Raw genomic sequence first — 14162 nt, 5'->3', positions numbered from 1 at the left:
ACCTTTCACTCTCACCCTCATCCTCGCCCTAAACCTCTTGCGCTCACCTCACCCTAAACCTCCCTCAAACTCTCACCCTCATTTACCTGTCTCAGAGTGGGCTACGAAAGGAGGGAAGCTTCCCAGAGTGCAGGAGCCCCACTTAAGAGCAACATAACTCTAGGAAGGCATCTCCACTCTGATAACTGGCAATAACTGACACTTTAGTCTGCAGGGATGAAGTCACAAAGCCATTAGAATTCCTAAGGAGATGACCTGCCTCCCTTATCCTCCTATCAAAGTTCACTGGCTCCTCCACCTTTTGCGACCTACACCTGTGCCACACAACGGTCTCTGGGAATCTACCAAACTAATCACCAAAGCTGCCTATTTGTCATTTTTTTGCACGGAAGCCATCTCTCTTTGGAAGTGGATTGCCTCTTGTTGTAGAAGCTCCACTAAGCGCTTCAGCCCTACTGAGCAGCTTAATAGTCTTCTATTTGCTTTCTCAATTCAGGGCTGGAAACAGGATTGACTGGGTTTAGGATAGACCTTGAAACATGTTTGTCCCATTGTCCAACAGGACTGAACCGAATAGAGTTCACTGACTTTAGTGGCAAAACTTTGACAAATTCTGAATCCATCCCATTGTCGGGAAAGACCAATAGGCTTTAAACCAAAATTAATCAGTCTGTGGTATTTATGTCTATTGCAATATATACTCTGCATTGTTTTCTGATTGAGAAAGGGATTTTTTTAAAAAATTATTACTTTCTTCTCCCACAGTTTTCCACCTATGTCTCTGTCACCTTGCCTTATTCAGTCAGTGAAGCCCCTACTGTATTCCCCATCAAAGGCAAGGCGCTGAAAACAGTTGAGAAATGACAGAGGAAATGGAATACGGAGGACAAACTAAACTGGATCCCAGGAAAGTGCAACTCTGTCCTAGGGGATCAAACTGCTTGTGGGAATCAGTGACAAGAGGGCCTCCTGCTTCTTCAGGGGGTTGGACTAGAAGACCTCTTCACAGCCATAAATATTCCATTTTGTCTCAAAGATTGGCTTCATTCTATTGTCCCTATTTAAATTATATACTAGTTTTCTAAAAAAGACGTCTGTGCTGGATGTCCTATGAAAACATTTTGCCCTCGACCAACACAGCTTCAGGTCTAAACGCTCATCCATCTATCAGTAACAGCAACAACAACAACAACAATACCACTACATCACATCACTTAGCTGAAAAATATGAGACATTTGTGAAGTGAATTTTGCCCCATTTTACAACGTTTCTTGCCACAGTTGTTAAATGAATCCATGTTAAGTAACCTGCTTGTTACGTGAATCTGGCTTTGCTTCTCAGAAGGTTGCAAAGGGAATCACGTGATCCTGAGATACTGCAACCATCATAAATATGAGTCAGTTGCCAAACATCTGAATTCTGATCACATCACCATGGGGATGCTGCAATGGTTGTAAGTGTGAAAAACAGTCATAAGTCACTTAAGTCTCCAAAACTAGCAAAATTGGATGAGAAAACTGCCCAACTAACAACATTAATTGAATGCTTTAAATAAAGAACGAAAACCAATGTTTAATATTGGAATAGGACAAACACAAACTTCTTCAGTCTCTTGGCCATTGCACTATCTTCAGGATTTTTTCCCCCAAAACAATTCACAAATGTAGGCATTTGTGGGATAGAGGGATAGTAAGGGGCAGCCACAAACAGAGACCAAGAGGTGCCAGTGGTTCTCCTTAATCTGAGGTAAATTGTTCTTCTGGCCACAGATGGTTAAAAACAGCTGTGCATGGTTTTTCCTTTCAGAATTTAACTGCTCCCTGAGGGGACATAACAACTTTGAAGGCTCTGAGGTAGGAATGGCTTCAGGCTTCATAAATAATACTTTCATTGCCACAGACGTATTTCCACAAAACCCCAAAGGTCCAGCTTTTCTCCAAACTTGCACGTTGTTCCTATAGTCTACGTGACATAAAACACCGTACTGATATTGTGTCTCTGCTCCATTAGTAGCTGAGACTTTTCACACTTCACCTGCCGGCTGCAGAAAGCATGTAGAGGAAGAGCAGGAGGAGGGAGAGGGGGAGGGGGAGGAGGAGAGGGAAGAGGAAGAGGTGTTAGTAGTATTACTGCTACACTGGACGTTTATATGTTACTTAAATACAAAAGTGATGCAGCCCTTATAAATTTTAAAGAACAGGTATTGTATGCTAAGTTGGAAAATAGAGTTAAATATATCATAAGTTTGGAATCATTGCATAGCCACAAGAGACCCAATTGTAGCCCCCTGTGAATTCCATTGAACCTTATTTGGCACCAGCTTAGCTTTGACCATTCATTGACCAGATTCTTGCATATAGGTAGCAATAAGAAACTCTTCTGTGCTTTGAACTCAATGTATATTCCTGGTTATTTATGCTTGTCAGGTATTTGCAAGTGATGACATGTAGGGTTCCTGTGTTTGAGGAGGGATTATGCATTGCTTTAAGCCATAATACTTGGGTATTTACATTGAAGTATGTACTTCTCAGTAAAGTTTATCAAAGTTTCTATGGCAGTGTCACTGATATTCTATTAATGTAACTGTCTTTCTATTAAGACGGAATTTCCTTGAAGGCAGTAACAGTAGAAAGGTGGTAAAGTAACATGAAGTATGTTTTAAGTATCTGTTACCTAAACATACTATGTCTGTACCATTTTTCTCTTTCTTTCCTAAAATATATAATATCCTTTTGCCTGTAGGAGTCCCACCCATTGTTTTCTGTAAGGAATTCCTCCAGTACACACTGTTAAATAAATGAAAACTGCAGTGAGCCTTGGCTATTGGGTTTTTGGGTCCTGCATTTGATTTCACAATTTCCTGTAATGCACTTGCAAACCCAGCAATTGTGCTTGAAAATGTTATGTACAGTTAGACCTCAACTCACAACCACAGAGCCCAAAATTTCTGTTGCTAAGTGAGACAGTTGTTAAGGAGTTTTGATCCATTTTATCACCTTTCTTGCCACAGTTGTTAAAGGAATCACTGCAGTTGTTAAGTTAGTAACTCGGTTGTTAAGTGAATCGGCCTTCCCCATTGACTCTGCTTGTTAGGTCGCAAAAGGTGAGCACATAACCCCAGGACACTGCAACCATCCTTTAATATAACTCAGTTGCTAAGCATCCGAATTGCGATCACGTGACCATGGGGATATTGCAACGGTTGTAAGTGCAAAAAATGATCATAAGTCACTTTTCAGTACCATTGTAACTTTGAACAGTCACTAAACCAAAAGTTGTAACTTAAGGACTACCTTTTATAAGCATAACATATGAGCCCAGCAAATAGTAATTTATTCTTTAAAAATGATTAAGCATATCTGTTGTGCAGAGTCTTTCCACAGTGCTGCATTGAAATGCTCCCACCATTATTAAATCAGCAGAAAACTATACTGGATTGCAATAGTGGCTAATATCTGTAGCTCAGGTGTAGGATGAGGGTGAAGATTCGTTCTCAGAACTTATGGCTTGCTTTCTGAATGTCTTGTTACCAGGCTAGGTAACATCTCCAGCAGAATTTAGGGGCTGTCAGTATTCTTTTGTTTATAAGGGCTTCATGTGATCACCAGGTCTTGTGATGGTGAGGTGACATTGTCAAGCTCTTGTGATGGGTCTTCAGAAAGCAACCCACAAACCTGGAGAATGAACCTTCACCCTCAAATTAACGGGTATAAAATTTCCCCATTGCTGATCTCTATCGTGTCTCTTTTACAAATACTATATTTCCAGCTAGCTGACTAAATTGTATTTGAAGGGTGTTCCTGGACAATATTGCAATAAGAAGGAAAATACTACTTTGTACAGCTAAGAATTCCTTAAATGTCTCTTAGTCAAGAGCTGGGGATGAAATGAAAGCAACATCTGATAGATGGGATAGGAATAAAAAATGATGCCGGACACATTTGGGCTGTCTTTAAGTGCAAGGAATTCAACTGAGTTTGCAGTTCCTTGTTTGTGATCCTATCACAAATACCTTAAAGCTAATGGTTCTCGGGCACTGAAGAAGCTGCCTTAAGGCAGTCCCTGGTGTCAGGGCTTTACGTCCTTCTCCCACTGCTTGCCAGAGAGCAGGAAACCTGAACTCTTATGATTTCATGAAATCTGTCAACTCCATTTCTCCTGCCTTTGAAGATTCCTCCAACTGAAATGGTCAATAATGAAGGTCATAGTTCCGTGTCATTTTGAAATAGGGAACCCAAAATGTTTTAATCCTTAAGGTAAACTTAATATCAATACTACACATTCTGAGCTGTAAAAATGCAGGTCACTTGATGGAAGCATTAGAATTAGAAGTTTTCAGAAGATCTTTGGTGCCATTCAGGGCTTATATAGCTCTAGCCAGGTCACCTCTGTTAGCTACTTAACATTGTCTACTTAACTTCTAACTCCAAAATTCATGGGGGAAAAGGAACCCACAATGAAATCCTGGCCTCATCCATGTGTGTCATGTATGCCCCCATCTTCTTTTCCTATTGTCCTGTCTTTGTGACAAATTTTTATTTATTTATTTATTTATTTTATTTTAATCCCATTTATATCCCGCCCTTCTCCGAAGACTCAGGGCGGCTTACAATCTAAGCACAAATTAAATGTGCTTAGCAATAGCCTTCATTCTATGTATATGCCTACTTATTAGGGCTTTCGGGGGCCCCCAAGCGGCATTATTACAAAGTCAGCTTATTGCCCCCAACAATCTGGGTCCTCATCTTACCTACCTCGGAAGGATGGAAGGCTGAGTCAACCTAAAATATGATGAACTATGATGAAAAAGTGCAAAAACGGTACTAAGGCCTACATGTATATAAAATTATTTTTCCCAGCATCAGAAAATTGGTTTTTCAATTGCAGGAAATTGCTCTAACTAGTTAGGAGGCAAAATCCTTCTGGGTATAATTGAATAAAGTCTTGTCAATTTCAGGCAGCCGCATAAGCCACCCAGAAGGTACCCATCAGCTAATTGAGGTCTCAAGGCAGAACTTTCTAACCTGCAATTAGCACATATTAGCAAAGCACTATGCATAGGGAAGGGACGCGGTGGCTCAGTGGGTTAGGACACTGAGCTTGTCAATCAGAAGGTCGGCAGTTTGGTGGGTCAAATCCCGAGTGCTGCGTAACAGAGTGAGTGCCTGTTACTTGTCCCAGCTTCTGCCAACCTAGCAGTTCGAAAGCACATAAAAATGCAAGTAGAAAAATAAGGACCACTACGGTGGGAAGGTAACAGCGTTCTGTGCGCCTTTGGCATCTAGTCATGCCGGCCACATGACCATGGAGACGTCCTCGCTCTTCGGCTTTGAAACGGAGATGAGCACCGGCCCCTAGAGTTGAAAACGACTAGCACACATGTGCGGGGGAACCTTTACCTTTACCTTATGCATATGGAAAAGCTACTCAGATGCTTTGTTAGATATTCAAAAAAGCTATGCCTGCAGGAGGGAAGGCATGAAGCAGGACATGTTCTTCTTTTGCCAGATGTCCAGCAACCCGATCCAGAGGATACTTAACTGGATTAATTCTTAAACAATTGCCTCTTTAGAAATGATAAATATTCGCTATAGGCGGCTATACATACTGTTTTCCTTTACTAGGTTGGCAAGAGGAACATTAACATCCAAGCAGGAAAAAAAACATAAATTCTATGTCAGCCTTGAAGTATATTTTATGGCACAATAACCACACTAATATTTTACTGTACATCAAGCTATGAGTGACCCTACCCAAAATTGATCTGAGCTCAAATCTTCAGCTATTCTAATGTCCAGAAAGGTGACTGTGTCTCTACTCTTCCTGTCAGTTTCGTATGACACAAAAATATGAGCACAAAACAGCATGTCTCACCACCGTCTCCAGGCTAATGGTAAGTAGTACAGCATACTTCCCCTGTGTTCATGCAGACAATTTTCTGAGAATCTGACCTTTCCTTGTGGTTTAAAATATCACATTAAAAAGAACTACTCTATGTATAACCACTTGATTGTCAGATGACTGCCTGTGTAGTAAGAGGGCTTGATTAAGGAGAATTTTTGTGGCATTAGTCAAGGGAATAAGAAACCAAAATCTGGCATTTGTAAAATGTTGATTTGAAGATTAGTGTCATTTCATTTGTGACTGTTCAACAGAACTCCTGAAGTGGCTATCAAAGCAATATGTTTCCTATGTGGCCATTTCAGGAGACTCATGTTGAACTTTCTGAGTTCATTTGTAGTCTTAATAACACTATCAAGAAAAGCCTGAATATGCAGCTCTAATGTGGCAAATAAAATAGGGCCATTTCACTCCAATAATGCAGATGCTGTAGGATGGGCTAAAGTGAGGAGATACAGCAGCTTAGCAAAACTGACCCAAGTATCTTTCATTTAGTGACTGTTCAAAGTTACGATGACACTGAAAAAAGAGACTTATGACTGTTTCTCACCCTTATGCCCATTGCAGCATTCCCCCATGGTCACATGATCAAAATTCAGATGCTTGGTAACTGGTTCATATTAGTGATGGTTGCAGTGTCCCGGGTCATGTGGTCCCCTTTTGTGACCTTCTGAGAAGCTAAGTCAATGGGGAAGCCAGATTCACTTAATAACCCTGTTACTACAGTAATGTAACAACTGCAGTGATTCACTTAACAACAGTGGAAAGAAAGGTCATAAAATGAGGCAAAACTGACTTAACAACTGTCTTGCTTAGCAACAGAAATTTTGGGGTCACTTGTGGTCGTAAGTCGAGGACTACCTGTACAATATTTTAAGCAGGGCCTTTCCCTTTTTATGCTTCAGTCACTCAGTCCATTATCTTAGTAATTTGAAAATGTTATATCCTTTCATTCACAGAAACATACTTTGTCAAGGAGGGACATGACCCCTGCTTTAAGTCTCAACCCAATCCACTTGACTGCCAGTTTCAGGGCTGCATACAATAGGTCTGTTATGCATTGAGATAAGTTGCTTGTAAACTGTGTGCAACAGTTAACAGCTATTACAGTTGAACTCCAGACAGCTTGTGTCAGGACCCACCTCAATCCACATCTTAGGAAATAAGAACTCTTGGATGCAAGTTTAGTCCAAAAGGAAAGTGTTTACTAGGATGGAATCGATTGTGGCAATACAAGACGGAATCTAACAAAGTTACATTTCAATCCTATATAAAGCATTCCCATTTCAGCCCCTCCCCTCATCCATTTGGTCAGGCTCTCATCATTTGCTTAGGTGTCAGGTCCTTCCATGGGAAAGGGAACTCTCCTTGGTTTTATGGTTATTGCTTTTCTTTTTAGTTGTAAATGAAGATGCAATCCAGATCTGTCTCTCCCCCTCCCTCCCCCAGTTCAAATGTTCCCTGTTGTTTGAAGATCGCCTAAAGTCTATCCTCTCCCCCCCCCTTCGGAGAGATGGCAGAATCCCCAGAATAAGCACATTGTTCTACCTATACATTTATGAAATGTGATATAAATGGATTCTGACATTCGGCTCTCCTTTCAGAAAAAAGATGAGTCCATCTGTGGGGAAAGAAAACATATAAATGTTAGCCTGGTTTGTTCGGATATTCTGTATGAAACCTCTTAAGCAACCTAGGTGCTTTAACATGGAGTTTGTTAACCCACTCATTTTCTGAGGAGGGGAGGTGTTTCCATGCCACTAAATATTGTATCGTTCCATGGTGTTTTCTGGAATCTAAGATTTCTTTCACTTCAAAATGTTGTTCTCCTTCCACCATGATGGGGGGTGGTGGTGGTGGGATTTTTGCTCGTAGTGGTGATTGTTGTTCTCTCTTTAATAGACTGCAGTGGAAGGTTGGGTGTATTCGTCTAAGATTTTTAGGTAGTTCTAATTCAACTGTTACTGGGTTTATGATTCTTTTAATTGGAAAGGGTCCAATATATTTTGGTCCTAGTTTTTTACAGGGTTGGAGTGATTTCAGGTATTTTGTGGATAAATATACCATCTCTCCTACCCTAAATGGTGTGGGATCGGTTCTTTTTTTGTCTGCCTGTGTCTTGTATGCTTTTCTGGCATCTTCCAACGCTTTCCTAACAATTGGCCATGTATTTTGTAATTGAGCAATCCATTCCTTCAGATCAGGGATAACCGGTTCTTTTGGGGTTAGTTCTGGTATTGGGTTGAAACTCTGGCCTGTAGCTACTTGAAAAGGAGTGTAACATGTGCTTGAGTGGTCTGCATTATTATATGCTACTTCTGCAAAAGGCAGTAGGTCCGCCCAGTCGGACTGCTGAAAATTAATAAAGCATCTCAGATATTGTTCAAGTATATTATTAAGTCTTTCAGAAGCTCCATCTGTCTGAGGATGGCGACTAGATGACAGTCCTTGGGTGGTTCCTAAGAGGGATAAAAATTCTTTCCAAAATGCCGACGTAAATTGCACCCCTCTGTCAGATATGATGCATTGTGGTACCCCGTGCAATCTGTAAATATGCTGTACAAAAAGTTTTGCTAATGCTTTTGCGGTCGGGATTTTTTGGCAAGGTATGAAATGTACTAACTTAGAGAACAGATCTGTGACAGTCCAGACTACGGTGTTTCCATTACTTTCTGGCAGTTCTACGATAAAATCCATGGCTATTTCTTTCCATGGGGCTGAGGGGTTTGCCACTGGTTGTAACAGACCTGGCGGTTTCCCTTGCAGTCTTTTGGCCATCGCGCAAATTTGACAGCTACCCACATAGCTTTCTATGTCCTTTTTCATAGATGGCCACCAAAATTGCCTTTTAGTTAAGTGTAAGGTTTTTACAAAGCCAAAGTGTCCTGCTGATTTTGTATCATGGCACAGTTGCATGAAATTGATTCTCTGTGTGGCCGGTATATATAGCTTCTCCCCCACCCATGGCAGTCCATCTTTAATTGTGCACACATGTTTATTTTTCTGGAACCATTCATCACTTTCCAAAGATTTCCTGAATTCTATACCAGTTTGGCTATCTACCTTCGGCTTCATTTTTTCTTGTGCCCTGGTGGTGACTGGTGCTGCCAGTTGTTGTTCCGGTACAAGTGGTTTAAAGTCAGTAACTCTTGTGCTGTTATATTGGTGCATGCAGGATAATGCATCTGCCAGGAAGTTCTTTCCCCCGGTAAGTGTTTGAGAGTGAAATTAAATCGGTGAAAATGTTGGGACCAGCGGGCTTGCTTAGGAGTGAGCTTCCTGGGCGTTTTTAGTGCTTCCAAATTCTTGTGGTCTGTCCAGACCTGGAAAGGTATTTTATTTCCTTCTAAAAATTGGTGCCATGTTAGTAATGCCCACCTCAACGAGAATGCCTCTTTTTCCCATATTGGCCAGCGTTCTTCTGTTTCTGTGAGTTTTCTGGATGTGTATGCGCATGGTTGCAACGTCCCCCCATCATTTTCTTGTAATAGTACGGCTCCTACCGCTACATCACTCGCATCTGCCTGTATTACAAAAGGTTTGTCGGGATCTGGGTGTTTTAGGACAGGGTCAGCAGAAAAAAGTCTCTTTAGCCTCTCAAATGCTGCTTGACATTCCATTGACCATTTTAGAGGCTGGCTGGGTTTCACGGGTGACCCCCCCTTCGTTTTCAACAAATTTGTGAGGGGCATGGCTATTTGGCCAAATGCAGGGATGAATTGGCGGTAGAAATTTGCAAACCCCAGGAAACTTTGCAATTGCTTCCGTGTGCGGGGGGGTTCCCACTCTAGTACTGCCCTGACCTTCTCAGGGTCCATTTTGATGCCCTCTGGAGATATGCGATATCCCAGGTAGTCGATTTTTTCCTGATGGAATTCACACTTCGATAATTTAGCATATAAATGGGCAGCTCGCAACTTCTTCAGGACTGCTCTGACTAGTTTGATATGTTCCTCTTTGGTTTCTGTGAAGATAAGGATATCATCGAGGTAAACCAGGACCCCCTTATATAGGTGCTCTCTCAGCACGTCATTAATTAATTGCATAAAGACTGCGGGGGCCCCTTGCAGTCCGAATGGCAATACTTTGAATTGATAGCACCCCATTGGGCAGTTGAATGCAGTCTTCCATTCGTCTCCTTCCTTAATCCTAATACGGTAGTATGCTTCCCTCAGGTCTAGTTTGGTAAAAATCTTTCCTTTCGATAGGTGGGATAGCATATCCTTCATTAGGGGAAGGGGGTACAGATTACATTCACTAATTGTATTTAGGTTCCAGTAATCCACACACAAGCGGAAAGAACCATCCTTCTTCTCCCTGAACAGAACCGGGGCGGCCACTTTGGGTTTGGCAGGCTCAATAAATCCTCTTTCTAAGTTTTTCTTTATGAATCTTTCCATTTCTGCCATTTCCCTTGGGCTCATGGCATACATCCTGGGTTTTGGGAGTTTTGCCCCAGGTTTGAATTCTATGGTGCAGTCTGTGGGGCGGTGGGGGGGAAGCTCATCTGCTCTTTCCTCACTGAAAACCTCAGCCAGGTCCCTGTATTCCTCCGGTATCTCTGGTAACCCCTTCTCTTTCCCCACTGCTGCTGTCTCCTCCCTCTGGGTTGGGGGGGTGCTTTTGGAGTCTAAGTTCTTCTGCCCCCCCTTTGGGAAATTGAGTTCTGCTGTCCTCCAGTTTATCCCAGGGTTCCATTTCTTCAGCCATTCCAGTCCTAGAATCATTGGGCATTCCATGCCTGGGGCCACTATAAATGTTATGTCCTCCTCATGGGGCCCCAGTGATAGGTGGATTGGTAAAGTGGCTAGGGTGGCTGGTCTTCCCCCTGCTATTGTCCCATCTAATTGACTAAAAGAGATTGGTTGTTTTAGCCTCCTCACTGGGATGCTCAATCTCTCCACCAGCGTTGGGCTGATAAGGCAGCGGATGCACCCAGAGTCTATCAGAGCTTTTATTTTGGCTGCTTCAGGCATAGGGGAAGCTAATATAGTCACTGTCTTAAGTATGGGTGGAAGGGGTCCACTTACCAATGGTTCTCCCTCTGAGCTGTCTTCCGAGTTGTCCACCGTCCCTGCAGTGCAGGCCGGAGTCCAATCCCAGTTCCTGGCAGGAATTGTGGACTCTACAGCCTCTGCCCCTTCATGGAAGATTCTTTTGTGTTGCCTTGGGGCTTCCCCGGCTTCTTGGAGGATGATGCCTCTGGTTTTCATGGGGGGGCTTTTGAACGACATTCTGCAGCACGGTGGCCCTCTCTCCCGCAGTTGAAACAACCCGTTGATTTTTTGGCTGTGGCTGGTGGTTTTTCCCCCTCGCGTGTTTGCTCAGGTGGCAGGCGGCCCCATGGTTTTCCTCTGCGGTGTCTCTTCAGTAGGTCTATTTCCACTTCCTCCGCCAGGATGTACCAGTCATCGAGATGGGGTGGGTCTCCTCGAGGCAGGCAAGCGTCATACAGGTCGTAGTTTAGACCGTCTTTGAAGTGGCTAAGGAGTATGTCTTCTGGCCAGTTCCGCTTGCTGGCAATGGCTCAGAATTCTTGGGTATAATCAGCCACTGCTCGCCTGCCCTGCCTCACCGTTTTGATTCTCTCCCGGGCCTTATGGTCAGCCAAAGGATCCTCGAACCGCCGCCTCAAAGATGACATGAATCGGTTGAAGTCGTTGAGTTCTGGGGCATTGGAGTCATGCAAGTTCACCACCCAGTCTGCAGACGTCCCGTCCAGGGCAGATTGCACAATTCGGATGTGTGTTTTGTCACTGGGGATGTCCCGTCCATACTCTTCCAAATAGCTGAGGACTTGGGTTAGGAAAAATCCCAGTCGTGATGGCTCCCCCTTGAATTTGACTTCCAGGGGCGGGAGTCTTTGGCTGGAGCGTTGTCTGAGCCGTGGCCGGTATCGCTCCTCATCCTGGTCCCCGTCTGTGGTTCTGGGGTGGGTGGGTACTGCTGAGGCAGCAATTCCTGTTCCATTGGACAGCCCCGGGGTTTCAGGTGCTGGATCCCCTCCGTTACCTTTCCAGTTGCGTCCCCAGGTGCTGCCTCGGTTGCGATTTTCAGCTCTCTCCTCCCTCAGTGAGCTCAGGGTTGCTTTCATCAGATCAATGGCCTTTTCCAGGATCCGCTCCTCCTCGCTGGCGTGCAGGGAACTCTCCATCTCTTGCCTCCATTCCGGTTGGTGGTTACTCCGCCTCAGGGTCGCTTCTCCCGAAGCCTTTTCCCACTCACTTTTCCTTCCAACGCCCATCGACCATCGGGGTTTTCGGTCATACTGCTCCACCGCTTCTTCCCTGGGGGAATATGCCGCTTCAGCTTCCCATCGTCTCTGGGATTCCATTTGGGGGGAAGACTCCCCCTCCATGGGGCTTCCCTCCTCTCTTGCTTCGTCGCCAGACATTGTATTTGTTGCAAAGTCCCCCGGTAAGGTTTTCCCTTCCAGGTTGACTCTTAAAGCAGATTCCGTCTACTGTCAGTACCCACCTCAATCCACATCTTAGGAAATAAGAACTCTTGGATGCAAGTTTAGTCCAAAAGGAAAATGTTTACTAGGATGGAATCGATTGTGGCAATACAAGACGGAATCTAACAAAGTTACATTTCAATCCTATATAAAGCATTCCCATTTCAGCCCCTCGCCTCATCCATTTGGTCAGGCTCACATCATTTGCTTAGGTGTCAGGTCCTTCCATGGGAAAGGGAACTCTCCTTGGTTTTATGGTTATTGCTTTTCTTTTTAGTTGTAAATGAAGATGCAATCCAGATCTGTCTCTCCCCCTCCCTCCCCCAGTTCAAATGTTCCCTGTTGTTTGAAGATCGCCTAAAGTCTATCCTCTCCCCCCCCCCTTCGGAGAGATGGCAGAATCCCCAGAATAAGCACATTGTTCTACCTATACATTTATGAAATGTGATATAAATGGATTCTGACAGCTTGACTCTGGAGTTGTTACTTTGCATTTTAGGCATGGAATTACCATTTAATCTCATTGGCTGCCAACTATTGGCAGACTGGATAAATAGAAGCTAAGCAGCAGTTGGAGCTGCTTCTGTTGTTACTGAATAAACGTGTTGCTGTTTCACCGTTCTGCCTCGTCAATGTTTCACCGAACCAAGAATATAACAGGTCTCTCCTCCCCTATTGATCTTCAGTTTCAGCCCTACCTCTTCTTTCTGTGTTTCGCAGATTCACGTAACCTTCTACTAGAAAAGATGAGGCAGAGTAGGAATCAAATAGTTCTGCCTTGGCCATGTCCCTTGTTAGTATTTTGCCATCTTAAATGAATAATGGTATAAGGTAAAGGTAAAGGTTCCCCTGCACATGCATGCTAGTTGTTTCCAACTCTAGGGGCCAGTGCTCATCTCTGTTTCAAAGCCGAAGAGCCAGCACTTGTCCGAGGACATCTCTGTGGTCATGTGGCCGGCATGACTAGACGCCAAAGGCGCACGGAACGCTGTTACCTTCCCACCAGAGTGGTCCCTATTTTTCTACTTGCATTTTTACGTGCTTTCAAACTGCTAGGTTGGCAGAAGCTGGGACGAGTAACAGGCGCTCACTCTGCTACGTGACCCTGGGGATTTGACCCGCCAAACTGCCAACCTTCTGATCGACAAACTCAGCATCCTAACCCACTGAGCCACCGCATCCCTATGAATAATGGTATACTGAGTCTTTTTTTCAGAAGTTGGAATAGGGCCGATTGTCCTGAAGCTCTGGATGAAGATAGGCTTCTGTCAAGCACAAGAAATTGGGAATCTGGGCACTTCAAATGAATATAGGTTTATTGTAAGCTAATGTTCTCTGCAAGAATCTTAACTACTAACAGTGAAAGCAAAATGGCAGCAGATAAGAGTCACCGGAATTCAAGGTGGGCTGGACTTAGATCACTTGAGGGTGTGAAGGCCCTCAAGATTGATGATGCATTTGACCTTTCACTTGGGCTCAGCCCAGTCATCTGCAGCTTTTTTAAAAAAAACAGTTCCAGTTGTCTCTGCAGAAGCCCACATCTTAGAGGCCTCTGCTAGCTCTCAGAGTTCACTGTATTGGGATATCACCTGTTTTTCTCTAGCAGATATGATGCCATAGTCCCACTAATAAAGCAAAGAGGAGGAAGTACTTATTTGTTTGAAGTTGCTCATTCAGCTAGCTTGGCACGTTATGTGGGGGGGAAAACTTTTTCAACCAGCTCTCTGTCTTACTGGCCTTCTGTAATTAATCATTTGCCTTGTGTTGGGCAAGCCTGAAGACACTTCTCATGGATAGGCTGTC

This window comes from Vipera berus, assembly GCF_964194415.1.
Source record: "Vipera berus genome assembly, chromosome: 5".
NCBI lineage: Eukaryota > Metazoa > Chordata > Lepidosauria > Squamata > Viperidae > Vipera > Vipera berus.
The sequence above is the reverse complement of the archived record's forward strand: the minus strand, read 5'-3'. Positions refer to the sequence as shown.